General features: G+C 37.1%; 1 protein-coding gene across 2 annotated transcripts in view; it reads left to right on the top strand.

The window, feature by feature from the left end:
* Positions 1–14,377, top strand: part of TMEM164 (transmembrane protein 164) — a 146,921-nt gene that overhangs the window by 20,355 nt on the left and 112,189 nt on the right. The gene's annotated exons all lie outside the window — the stretch shown is intronic.

The following is a 14,377-nucleotide window of genomic DNA, read 5'->3' as shown; positions in this document are numbered from 1 at the left end:
TCCCATAATCACTTGTGAATGGTTTCCCTCCCCATGATAGCTTTCCTTTGAACAAAATAACAACAACAAAAAAAGAAACCAACAACCCGACTGTTAAGCAAAACCTTTTCATAGAACCACTGTGATTGATAGAGTAGGCTACATTTCACATCTGTAATCTACTACCTTTCTGCCAAGAGGAAAGAAGCATATTATGGGGTAGTCCAGCAGAAAGCACTCAAGCTCTGGATTCTGACAATTTGGGTTAAAATTCTGATGCTGATGTACCTGTATGTTCTCCCAGGATTATCTGTCAAAATGGGGAATTGGGCTGCATGATCTGTGAGATTCCTTCTAGATTTACTATCTCGTGATATATAATCTTTTTTCTGATGTAGTTGGAGCTGGAAGGATTATAGATATGCATTCTCATCTTATTTTTTTTATTTGTAAAAATTTTCTGTTTTTATTATGAAATTAAATATCTACCAACCTTTCATTGTACAAAGAACAAAAAAGAGAAATGTATATAAAACTGTAAATATTATATATACTTTTTTTTTAGGTTTTTGCAAGGCAAATGGGGTTAAGTGGCTTGCCCAAGGCCACACAGCTAGGTAATTATTAAGTGTCTGAGACCGGATTTGAACCCAGGTACTCCTGACTCCAGGGCCGGTGTTTTATCCACTGTGCCACCTAGCCGCCCCAATATTATATATACTTTTTTGAAAAAAGTATATTAAGTTTAACATGATAGTAACAAGATAACTGTTTCACTTTATGACCTTTTCAGTTTTCTGTGTATTTTTTGTTTTATTGATTTTCTCTTTATAGTTAAAATTTTTTCTTTTTGGTTGACTCACAAACTCCTCCCTTTTCCCCTCTACTTCCAATGGAAACCTTCTCTGGTAACAGGTATAGTCAAAGAAAATAAACTGAAACATTTTCCTTGTCTGAAGGAAATAAATCTCATTTTGTATCTCCAGGCCATTGCCTCTTTCCTAGAGGAGGTAAACAGGTTTTCATTGTTGTCCTTGAAAGTCACAATTGGTTACTGCATTGATCATTGTTCTGTGGTCTCTAGTTGCTTCTATTTACATTACTATGGTCCTTATGTCAGTTCTTCTCTTTATCCTGTTCATTTCATTCTGCATCAGTACATAGGAATCTTCCTAAGTTTCTCTGCATCATTCATATTTCTTGTTTCTTAGGGAATTTCAAAAATATTTTATTACATTTCAGACCTGTGATCACCTCCCATTGATCCTTGTGTTTGAACTGATTTTTATTGTCCTTTAGTGTTTTTTTTTAGTTTCATTTTTTCAGTCATTGTATGCATATTGTTCTGGTCTGTATCATTTCATACAAGTTTTCCCTGAATTCTTCATAATTTGTCATTCTTTATGGTTGTTGTTATTTAATTGTATCTGACTCTTTATGAACTTATCTGGAGTTTTCTTGGAAGAGATATTGGAGTGGTTTGCTGATGAGGAAACAAACAAACAGTTAAGTGACTTGTCTAGGGTCACACAGTTACGAAGTATCTGAGGCCAGATCTGAACAGATGAAGATGAGTCATCACATTCATATACTATATACTATAATGTGTTCAGTCAATTCCTAATGAATAGTTTTTTGCTATTCCCGAACAATCCCAGTACTGCTTATTTAACCGTGGGCAAGTTGTTTAATTTCTTCCTGAGCCCCAGGATTCCTCATCCTTAATACGAGAGAGTTGGGCTAACTGTCCTTGTAGGTTTCTTTCAATTTTAAAACTATAATCATAAATGCTACTCTTAATCCTGGTATATGTATGGGTACATTTTATCTGTCACATAGTCTACTTGGGTTATGTGTACAGTAGTGGGGTCATTGAATCATAGAGCTGTAACTTTTGGAGGACATATTTCCAAGTTGATTTTTAGAATGTTTGGATTAATTTGTAGCTCCACCAAAAATATATTGTTGTACCTGACTTTTCATAACCCTACTGAACTTGATTATTTTCATCCCATATTGTCTTTGCTAATTTGATAAATATTAGGTAACATCTGAGAGTTTTTTAATTCTCATTTGTCTTAGTGATTTGAAGCATCTTTTCATATTATTACTAAATTGTATTTTAATTTATTTTTAATATTTTATTTTTCTAATTACATCCAAAGTTAGTTTTCAACAATCACTTTTTATAAGGTTTTGAGTTACACATTTTTCTCTCTCCTTCCTTTCCCTCCCTCTCCCCTTGACAGAAAGCATAGATTGTATTTCTTGAAAAAAGTATTCATATCCTTTGGCTACTTTTCTATTGAATGACTCTTAGTCTTCTATATTTGAGCTGGTTCCCTATATATCTTGGCTATCAGACTTTTATCTGAGATATTTGTCATCAACTGCTTTTCTCTAATTGCCAGTTTCCATTCTTGGAGATTCATGCAAAAGCTTTTTAATTTTATATAGTTGAAGTTGTTCATTGTTCTCTTTTATGCTCTCCTTTATCCCTTGTTAGGTTGAAAATTCTCCTGACCATAGTCATGAAAGAAAATGAAATATGAAAGGCCTTCTATTCTCTCCTATTTTTAAAAATAAATTTTTTGAATGTAATTTTTCCTATTCAGACCCACTTGGAACTTTTCATGGCATATGGTATAAGAGACTGGCCTAAACTCAATTTTCTGCCCATTTAGAAGTCATTTATTTTATTGAAGTCTTTGTTTTTAAATGACATTTATGTCTGATAATGTCTGTTCTGCCCTCCCAAAGCTCCTTTCCTCCAACAAGCCTCTACTTGTGCAAAGATTAAAAAAGAAAAAGAAAAATTGCTGTAGTGAAACCAGTCAACCCAGAGACCACGTCTGATAGTATTGATGCAACATTCCAAAGTCTCGTTCACTTTGTCTTAAGTAGTATTTCTTTTTTTTCCTCATAATCTATCATAATTTTATTTTATTTTTACTCTTAAAGTCAGCAGCTTCCTTTAGTTTCATTCTACTTCTGAAGGATTTGTTTTCCTCAGAGAGCTTTCTTATGTCCTTTTCCATCTGGCCAATTCTGCTTTTTAAAGCATTCTTCTCCTCAATAACTTTTTTTTAAGGTTTTTTTTTTTTTGGCAAGGCAAATGGGGTTAAGTGGCTTGCCCAAGGCCACACAGCTAGATAATTATTAAATGTCTGAGGCTGGATTTGAACTCAGGTCCTCCTGACTCCAGGGCCGGTGCTCTATCCATTGCTCTATCCACTCTATCCACCTAGCCACCCCTCTCAATAACTTTTTGAACTGCTTTATCCATTTGACTTATGTGGCTGCCTCCGGGAGGCTGAAGTTCTTTCACTCATTTTTTTGGATCTCCTTGACTAAGCTGCTGACTTTTTTTTCAAATCTTTCCTGCATCTCTCTCATTTCTTTTCCCAATTTTTCTTCTATCTCCCTCACTTGATTTTCAAAAACTTTTCTTGAGCTCTGTCATAGCCTGAGCCCAGTTTCTGTTTTTCTTGGAGTCTTTAGATGCAGGAGTTTGTACTTCCTCATCTTCAGATTGAGTATTTTGATCCTTCTTAGGATCATAGATAATGTATTTCTCAATGGTGTTCCTCATTTTTCTTTGTTTACTCATTTCCCCAGCCTGTGCCTGGTCTTGGGGCACTTCCTGAGCTTTTGAGTATTATTGGGACACCCACCCCCCCAAGGATCTCGGTGTGTGAAGCTCTGTCTTACATTCTGGTCTGTGAATGACCACAAGCCCAACCCTCTGCCACAGGGCTGAGGTGGGGGGGTGTGCTGCTGTTATATGGGGGGCCTATACTGTGATCAGGATCTGGATATATTCAGAGCCCCAGAGTCCTGTTCCAGGTACAGAGGATAGACCTCGAAAGTTTCTCTCCATTCCCCTACCTTTGGTAGGCTGAGCATTCAAGGCTCAGTTGCCTGGGGGTTCCTGCTTCCTGGCTCTGCCAGCTTCTATTTCCTGGATCTGGGCTGCCTTGACCAGTGTGCTCAATGAGTGACCTGAGGGCTGGGCTTCACTGCTCCCTAGCAGAGGTTCCCCCCTCCCCCATCTTCCAAGTTGTGTCCAGTGCTCCCCGGGATGTAGGTCAGAAAACTGCCCCTGCTGCTATCAGCCACAGCTCCCAGGCACCCTGTGGCTGCCTCTGGGAGGCTGAAGTTCTTTCACTCTAGCAGCCGCCCCTCTAACCCCATGGAACAGCCTTTCCACTATTTTCCATGTTATTTTGGGATTGAGAATTGCCTCACTGGTTCCGTCTGTAGGTTCTGTCTCTCAAAAATTTAGTTAGAGTCTTTATTTTCTGAGTTTTGAGAGAGAACACCTAAGAGAGGCTCTTCTCTTGTCACCATCTTGGCTCCACCTCCTTATTTTATTTTTAAAAAAAGATTTTGTTTATTTTGAATTTTTACAATTTTTCCCCTAATCTTACTTCCCTCCTCCGACCCCCCACATAAGGCAATTTGCCAGTCTTAACATTGTTTCCATGGTATACATTGATTCAAATTGAATGTCATGAGAGAGAAATCATATCCTTAAGGAAGAAACATAAAATATAAAAGATAGCAAGATCAGACAATAAGATATCATTTTTTTCCTAAATTAAAGGTAATAGTCCTTGATCTTTGTTCAAACTCCACAATTATTTCCCTAGATATAGATGGTATTCTCCATCTCAGAGAGCCCCAAATTGTCCCTGATTGTTGCACTGATGGAATGAACAAGTCCATCAAGGTTGATCATCACCCCCATGTTGCTGTTAGGGTGTACGGTGTTTTTCCTGTTCTGCTCATCTCACTTAGCATCAGTTCATGCAAATCCCTCCAGGCTTCCTGAATTCCCATCCCTCCTGGTTTCTAATAGAACAATAATGTTCCATGACATACATATACCACAGTTTGCTAAGCCATTCCCCAATTGAAGGACTTTTACTTGACTTCCAATTCTTTGCCCCCACAAACAGGGCTGCTATGAATATTTTTGTACAAGTGATGTTTTTGCCCCTTTTCATCATCTCTTCAGGGTATAGACCCAGTAGTGGTATTGCTGGATTAAAGGGTATGCTCATTTTTGTTACCCTTTGGGCGTAGTTCCAAATAACATTGAAAATATCTAAGATCTTGTTTATTTTGCCTTGTCTTCTTATAGAAACAATTGGCATGGTTATTCAGGTGTGTGCTAGAACCAGTTGGGCAGCTGGTTGTTAAATTTTTAGTCCTTCAGAAATCTAAATGGGGGCTTAATTGTTTTGTTGATTGTCTAGACTTAGGAAAGTATGTAGTCTTAAGAAAGTTTATTAAGGTTTATCTAGGTGGGCTAGTAGATAAAATACTGAACCTGGATTCAGAAGAACCTGGGTTCAAATTTGGTCTGACACTTGATTCTTGCTGGCTGTGTGATCTTGGGTAAGTCACTTAACCCCATTATCTCACACAAAAGGACAAAAACAAAAAGTGTTAATAATGGGGATTAAACTTAAAAGTGTTTCCTACAAACTTTTTTCTTCCTTTGTAGAACTGGTTATTAAACATTTCCCAGCACATCTCTCATGGTTAAGTACAATTTTACAAATTGTGGGGGGGGATTGACTTAGAAGACAAGATATCACCCAACCAGTCAGTGATATAGGGTGCCCTGTGATTTACAAATTTTGAGTCTCTAGTACACACATAATCTTGTTCCCATAAGTATCAAGACTGCTCTTCCAGAACAAGTGATAAGGCTTAGGTTCTTAATGGTTGAGGTATTCTTTCTCAAATTTGGGATTTCCAGGCTGAAGAATGTTATTCTAGAAATCATCCCACTATGTGTTTTTGTAAAGACTATCTGTAGTATTAACTAGATCCATCTAATGTGGTCTCCCTAGGGCCCAGTTATATATCCTTAGTCTTAAGTATTTAACAAGATCCTATTCTGGATATCTGTTCATTATTTAATCCCCTTTGGTTCTTTGTGTATTCATGTCAATATATCCCTCTTAGACCTGAACCCTTTGGGAGACAGGGTACATAACCTTTTAAGTTGCTGCTGTATCCACACACCTACCAGAATGTTGCATATGCAATGAGTTCTCAGCCAATGCTAAATTATGATGATAACATGTCATGTTTCTATAGCAATTTAAACTTTCCTCATAACAACCCTGTGAGGGAGTGCTTATTATTCTCATTTTACAGTGGAGAAAAACTGAGACTCTGGAGAATTGAATGACTTGATTTTCTTGTCTTTTATTAGCGATTTGAAGAAATCTTTCATATTCTTTAGAGTTTGTGATTCTTTGGAGAAATGTTTATTTCCTTTGAACATTATCCATAGAGGGAATGACTTTTGGTTTTATATATTTGTGTTGGGTCCATAAACATCTTGAATATCAGGGGCAGCTAGGTGGTATAGTAGATAGAGTACGGAGTCAGGAGGACCATCTGGCCTCAGACATTTAATAATTACATAGCTGTGTGACCTTGAGTGGGTCACTTAACTTGAATGCCTTGCCATAAAAAAAGCATCTTGAATATAAGACTCTTATTAGAGATATTGGAAGTAAAGACTTTTTTTTAATCTACAGCTGTTAAATTTAGTTACTCATTTTGTTCATGCAAAAAAACTTTTCTAGGTATTTAGTTATATATTTTATCTTCTATAATTGAAAGGGTTAGATGACCTGGAAACAATGTAAAAACTAACAGACTGCCTTCTGTGGAGAGTGGGGGGAGGAAAGCGCGATTAGGGGAAAAATTGTAAAATTCAAAATAAATTAATAATTTTTTTTTAAAAAAAAGGAAAAGAAAAAGTTCATGCAACTAGGTTTAAAACCAAGGTCTCAACAGGGGGTTAAGTAACTTGCCCAGGTTTACACAGCTAGTAAGTGTCTGAGGCCAGATTTTAGTTGAGGTTTTACTGACTTCAGACCCAGCATTCTAACCAATGAGCTACTTATGTCTATCCGTTCTATTACTCAAGTCAATAACAAATCAGCCCCCAGTTTTTCTAGAGTTATTTTTATAAAATGTCCTGCTATAGCTGAGACCTTTTAAAAATGCCGAATTTCATAGTTTTAAATATAAAATTAACACAAATTGAAATGTTGGAGAATTCTTTGGTGTCCTTTGAGGCAACTAGCAATGTACTAGTACATTCAAGATATGCTCAAATTGGGAATCGTTGTAATAATGATTTGTTTTTAAGAAGAATTTGATGAACTGGGGAATCACTTGGTGTACAATTTTCTGTCTCATTGCCCATTTCAACTATCATTTCTGGCCCAATTTTCTGGACCCTTCACCATTTCTCTCTTTTTTTTTTAATTTTACATTTTTTCCCCTAATCTCACTTCCTTCCTTCTACACCCCCCCCCCCCAAGAAGGCAGTCTATTAGTCTTTACATTGTTTCCATGGTATACATTGATTTAAGTTGAATGTGATGAGAGAGAAATCATATCCTTAAGGAAGAAACATAAAGTATAAGAGATAGCAAGATCAGACAATAAGATATCAATTTTTTTTCTATATTAAAGGTAATAGTCCTTAGTCTTTGTTCAAACTCCACAATTCTTTCTCTGGATACAGATGGTATTCTCCATTGCAGATAGCCCCAAATTGTCCCTGATTGTTGCACTGATGGAATGAGCGAGTCCATTAAGATTGGCCATCACCCCCATGTTGCTGTTAGGGTGTACATTGTTCTTCTGGTTCTGCTCATCTCACTCAGCATCATTTTATGCAAATCCCTCCAGGCTCCCTGAATTCCCATCCCTCCTGGTTTCTAATAGAACAATCCTGTTCCATCACACACACACACACACACACACACACACACACACACACAGCAGTTTGTTAAACCATTCCCCAATTGAAGGACATTGATTTATTTTCCAATTCTCTTCTACCACAAACAGGGCTGCTATGAATATTTTTGTACAAGTGATGCTTTTATCCCTTTTCTTCATGTCTTCAGGGTATAGACCCAGTAGTGGTATTGCTGGCTAAAGGGTATGCACATTTTTGTTGCCCTTTGGGCATAATTCCAGATTGCTCTTCAGAAAGCTTGGATAAGTTCACAACTCCACCAACAATGCATTAGTGTCCCAGATTTCCCACATCCCTTCCAACATTGATCATTGTCCTTTCTGGTCATATTGGCCAGTCTGAGAGGTGTGAGTTGGTACCTCAGAGATGCTTTAATTTTCATTTCTCTAATAAGTAATGATTTAGAGCAATTTTTCATATGACTATGGATTGCTTTGATCTCCTCATCTGTAAATTGTCTTTTCATATCCTTTGACCATTTGTCAATTGGGGAATGGCTTATCCTTTTAAAAATTTGACTCAGTTCTTTGTGTATTTTAGAAGTGAGTCCTTCGTCAGAAATACTAGTTGTAAAAATTGTTTCCCAATTTGCTACATTTCTTTTGATCTTGGTTACAGTGGTTTTGTCTTTGCAAAAACTTTTTAATTTAATGTAGTCAAAATTGTCTAGTTTATTTTTAATGATGTTCTCCATCTCTTCCTTGGCCATAAACTGCTTCCCTTTCCATAGATCTCCTAGTTTGTTTATAATATTGTTTTTAAGTCTAAATCCTGTATCCATTTTGATCTTATCTTGGTATAGGGTGTGAAGTTAGTTTAATTCAAGTTTCTTTCATACTAACTTCCAATTTTCCCAACAGTTTTTATCAAAGAGAGAGTTTTTATCCCAATAGCTGGACTCTTAGGGTTTATCAAACAGCAGATTACTATAATCATTTCCTGCTATTACACTTACTCTATTCCACTGATCCACCACTCTGTTTCTTAGCCAATACCAGCCAGTTTTGATGACTGATGCTTTATAACATAATTTTAGATCTGGTTGGGCTAAGCCACCTTTTTTTGCACTTTTTTCATTAAATCTCTGGAAATTCTCATCTTTTTATTTATCCATATGAATTTACTAGAACTTTTTCTAATTCATTAAAGTAATTGTTTTGGAATATTGATTGGTAGGGCACTAAACAGGTAGTTTAGTTTTGGTAGAATTGTCATTTTTATTATGTTAACTAGGCCTATCCATGAGCAGTTGATATTTGCCCAGTTATTTAAATTTGATTTAATTTGTGTGAGAAGTGTTTTGTAATTGTTTTCAAGAATTTCTGAGTCTGCTTTGGCAGGTAGATTCCCAAGTATTTTATATTGTCTGAAGTTACTTTGAATGCGATTTCTCTTTCTAGCTCTTTCTGCTGCATCTTGCTAGTCATATATAGAAATGTTGAGGATTTATGAGGGTTTATTTTGTATCCTGTGACTTTGCTAAAGTTGCTAATTATTTTTAGTAGTTTTTTAGATAACTTTTTTGGGATTCTCTAGGTATACCATCATGTCATCTTCCTTCCCAATTCTAATTCCTCCAATTTCTTTTTCTTCTCTTATTGCTGAAGCTAACATTTCTAATAGGATATTGAATAGGATTAGTGATAATGGGCACCCTTGTTTCACCCCTGATCTTATTGGGAATGCCTCTAGCCTCTCCCTGTTGCATATAATGCTTGTTGGTGGTTTCAGATAGATACTGCTTATTATTCTAAGGAACAAGCCATTTATTCCTACACTCTCTAGTGTTTTTAGTAGGAATGGATGCTGTATTTTGTCAAAAGCTTTCCAGCATCTATTGAGATAATCATATGATTTCTGGTAGGTTTGTTATTGATATAATTAATTATGCTGTTTTCCTAGTGTTGAACCAACCCTGCATTCCTGGGATAAATACTACTTGGTCATAATGTATTATCCTAGTGATAACTTGGTGTAATCATTTTGCTAAGATTTTATTTAAGATTTTTGCATCTACGTTCATCAGCGAGATAGGTCTAGAATTTTCTTTCTCTGTTTTAACTCTTCCTGGTTTAGGTATCAGCACCATATTGGTGTCATAGAAAGAATTAGGCAGAGTTCCGTCTTCACCTATTTTTCCAAAGAGTTTATAGAGAATTGGAACCAATTGTTTCTTAAATGTTTGATAGAATTCACTTGTGTATCCATCTGGCCCTGGAGATTTTTTTCTTAGGGAGTTCAATACTCCATCATCATTTCAACCAGACAATTCCTTATTTACCCTATGTCCTCTGCAGCATAGAGGATGCTCATTCTTGACTGGAGATGGCAATGGTGGAATTTGATATTCAAGCTTCAGAAAGCTCTTGATGTAGATTCTCTCATTTGCTCAACCATTATTTTTTAAAATTTATTTTTATTAAAGATATTATTTGAGTTTTACAATTTTCCCCTCAATCTTGCTTCCTCCCCCCCCCCCCCACGGAAAGCACTCTGTCAGTCTTTACTTTGTTTCCATGTTGTACCTTGATCCAAATTGGGTGTGATGAGAGAGAAATCATATGCTTAAAGAAGAGACAAGAAGTCTAAGAGGTAACAAGATCAGACAATAAGCTATCTGGTTTTTTTTCTAAATTAAAGGGAATAATCCTTGTACTTTGTTCAAACTCCACAGCTCCTTATCTGGATACAGATGGCACTCTACATTTGCAGACAGCCCCAAATTGTTCCCAGTTGTTGCACTGATGGAATGAGTGAGTCCTTCAAGGTTGAACATCACTCCCATGTTGCTGTTAGGGTGTACAGTGTTTTTCTGGTTCTGTTCATCTCACTCAGCATCAGTTCATGCAAATCCCTCCAGGCTTCCCTGAATTCCCATCCCTCCTGGTTTCTAATAGAACAATAGTGTTCCGTGACATGCATATACCACAGTTTGTTAAGCCATTCCCCAACTGAAGGACATTTACTTGATTTCCAATTCTTTGCCACCACAAACAGGGCTGCTATAAATATTTTTGTACAAGTGATGTTTTTACCCTTTTTCATCATCTCTTCAGGGTATAGATCCAGTAGTGGTATTGCTGGGTCAGAGGGCATGCACATTTTTGTTGCCCTTTGTTCCAAATAGCTCTCCAGAAGGATTGGAGCTCATCCATTATTTTGAAAGAAATCAGAGAATGTTTCTATGTTGTAGTTGTCATAGTTTTTAGGTAACTCTCCCAAGACAGTGCGATGCACCAGACTAAACAGTTTCTAGGTATTTGAACTCACTCAGTTATTTTGACCCAGCTTGTCTGTCATTTTCTCAATGAGCTTAAGCATTTAAGTTTTTTCTGCCTTTGTTTTCTCCATGCAGTGATTCAAATGGGACCAAGCATATAATGTATGAACTTATCTGTTCTCTTTTTCATAAGCAAACTTTAAGTACTACCATATGCCAATAATTGAGGAACCTGAGAGAAAACTAAACAGTCCTTGTCTTAATGGACTTTGTTTTACTAGAGGAAAATAATCTATGCAGGTAAATCAACCTAGAAGATATAATCAATCAATTAGCAAATACTTTTAGATGCTTATTTTATTCCAGACATAAATGCTAGATTCAGGGTAAACAAAAAAAGAAGCAACCCCATCTTTGAGGAATAACATTCTGTTAAGGAAGGCAACTTGCTCAAGTGTAAGAATTCACAAAGTAAATAGAAAGATGCCAACTGTTGCAGGGGCAATGAGGCAAGGCCTCATGTGGGAGGGAATCTTGAGTTGAACTCTGAGAGGAAGTTAGGAATTTTCAATAGGTAGAGGGGAGGAAGGAGGATAATCCAGTCATAGTAGACAGCCTGTGCTTGGAGATGGCATTTTGTGCGAGGCATGGCACTGATTCTAGTTTGACTGGATCATAGAGTGCATGCAGATGAGTGATAGGAAGTTCCACTAGAAAGGTAGGTGGAGTCAGGTTAGGAAGATCTGTATTTGATCCCAAAGACAATAGGGAACCTTTTAAGCCAGGGAGTAGAATAGTGACAAATGTGCTTTTGCAATATCACATTTAACATCTATGTGGAGGATGGATTAGAAAAGGTAGAACCTGGGAGTGGGGAGATCAATGAAGAGGCTATTGAAGTAATCCAGGAAAGACAGGATAAGGACCTGGTGATCATAGGAATGAATAAAAAAAACTCAGTTTGAAATATGTCTTGGAGATACTTAGGTATGGGAGATGAAGGAGACTTGTAGAGTCAAGGATGACTCTGAATGCCCTGAGAGACAAAAGGGAATTGGGCTGACTGAAAGGATGAATAGATCTCTCAGCAGAAGTGGAAAGAGGAGTACATTTGGAGGGTAAGTTAATGAGTTCTGTTTGGGACTTAGTGAGTTGGAGTTGCCTAGGAGATATTCAGTTATCCATTTTCAATGGACAGTTGGTAATTTGGGATTGGAGCTCAGGAGATGGATGAAGGCTGACCTTCCAGAGCAGGGCAGTCTAGAGAGGAGAATTTAACCAACAGGAACTGATGATGGCATGGAAGAAGAAAATGAGGCTCAGGACCAAACCTTGCGGTTCACTTGCAGCTGGGGGTATGAGATGGATAATGAGCTAGGAAAGGAGACTTAGGAATGCTCAGATATTTGGGTGGGGAGCTCAGAGAGAATGATTTCAATGAAAATCTAGAGAGGAGAGAATACCCAGGAGAAGGGTGGTTGACAGTGTTGATATACTATAGAGAGGTCAAGCAGAATTAGGAAGGACTGAGAAAAGACCATCATGCTCAACAATTAAGGGATCGTTGGTAATTCTAGAGAGATAGTTTCAGTTGAGTGAGGGACCTCAGAGCTCAGAAGCCAGAATGCAAAGCAGTGAGGAGGAAAGAGAGTGGAGGCAGCCAGTACTGTCTAGCTGTGAAAAAGGAGAATATATAATACATGACAGCGTGGTAGGTTCTAATGGAGTCTTTTTTTAAGGATAAGAGTGATCTGGGCATGTTTATAAGGCGATTGAAAAGAAATCCATAGCTAGGCAGAAGCTGAAAATTAAGCAGAGGGAGAATGGGTCAACAATAAAAAATAAATTGTACATGGATGCCAGTTGTAAATTGTGAACACTATGACCTCTTCTGACCCTTAGGATTGTATATTGAAATATCTGATTATTTCTTTACACAACTAGTGTAAGAGGCAATTGGATGGCACAGATAATAGAATACTGCACCTGGACCTGGAATCAGAAAGACTCATCTAATAGACTTCAAATCTGACCTCGGACATTTTACTAACTTTGTGACCCTGAGCAAGTCTCTTCACCCTGCTTGCCTCAGTTTCCTCATCTATAAAATGGAGAAGGAAATGGCAAACTATTTTCTTTGCCATGAAGTGTTGGACAGCTGAAAATGACTGAATACCAACAAGGAGCAAGTTGATATATGGGTCTCCTAGGTTTTCTTTATCCATATTGCATCTTTTAGACTTTTCCGTGTTTTTAATATAGTCTTTATATTGGTCATTCTTCATGGTGACATAGTGCCTATTATATATGGCTCTACTATTCGATCTGCTGATTCTTCCACCACTGGACATTAAGTGCTTTCTGTTTTTTGCCTATAACTTTACTCTAAACCTCATTTGCTTAAAAGGGCTATGGGTTGTTTTATTTTCTCTTATGATGTCCCTAGGCTACATTCCCAATAGTGGGATTCAAATTCCAGATCATTCCATTGCCTGGACTCAGAGTCAGAAGAGTTGGGTTTAGCTCCAAACTCTACTTCATATGTGTTGTAAGACACTGGCTAAGTTACTTAGCCTTTTTCCATGACTCAGTTTCATCATATGTAAAGTTTGAATGATAATAATTTTGTTTCCTCCTTCACAGGGTGACATGAGGGACAGGGGGAAGCACTTTGTAAGCTGTTATGAGCTTAGAGATTACTATGATACCATAATAATAAGTCACAACCAGTTGTTAACATGTTTACTAAGTTGCTTTCTAGAAAGATTATACTAACTTGCAGGGCTACCAGTCTTATGTGAGGGATAGCTAATCAATTAAAGCATTTATTGAATGCTTAGTAAGTGCCAAGCAGTCAGCATAGAGAACTCAAAACAAAAACAGTTCCTACTTTCAGGCCACTAACATTTTGACATCCATTAATTAACCAACATTTTTTCCCTTTTAATTAATTAATTAATTAATTTCATCCATTTGTACATGCATATTTCCAAGTTATGAAATTTCACTCCACCCTCCCTTCCCACTCCTCTCCCCTTAACAGAGAATAGTCTTGTTAGCATTTTACATACATATTTTGTTAAACATATTTATAAATCAGTAATTTTTGGCATGAGGAATTAGGATCAAGGGACGGAGATACATAAGAGATAATTTTTATAAAGTGTTCTTCAGATTTGGAAGGGTTGGGTTTTTTCCCTGTGTGTTTTGTTTTGTTTTTCTTCCTCTGGTTGGGGACAATATAGTCCATAACCAGTCTAATACAGTTGTCCTAGCAATCTGGACTGTCGAGAGGAGCTGCTTCCAACAAGGCTGTTCATCTCATGATGTTGCTGATGTGGACATTGTTCTCTTGGCTCTACTCCCTTCACTCA

Source organism: Macrotis lagotis, chromosome X (assembly GCF_037893015.1).
Source record: "Macrotis lagotis isolate mMagLag1 chromosome X, bilby.v1.9.chrom.fasta, whole genome shotgun sequence".
Taxonomy (NCBI): Eukaryota; Metazoa; Chordata; class Mammalia; order Peramelemorphia; family Peramelidae; genus Macrotis; species Macrotis lagotis.
This window is presented reverse-complemented; position numbering and strand designations above follow the sequence as displayed.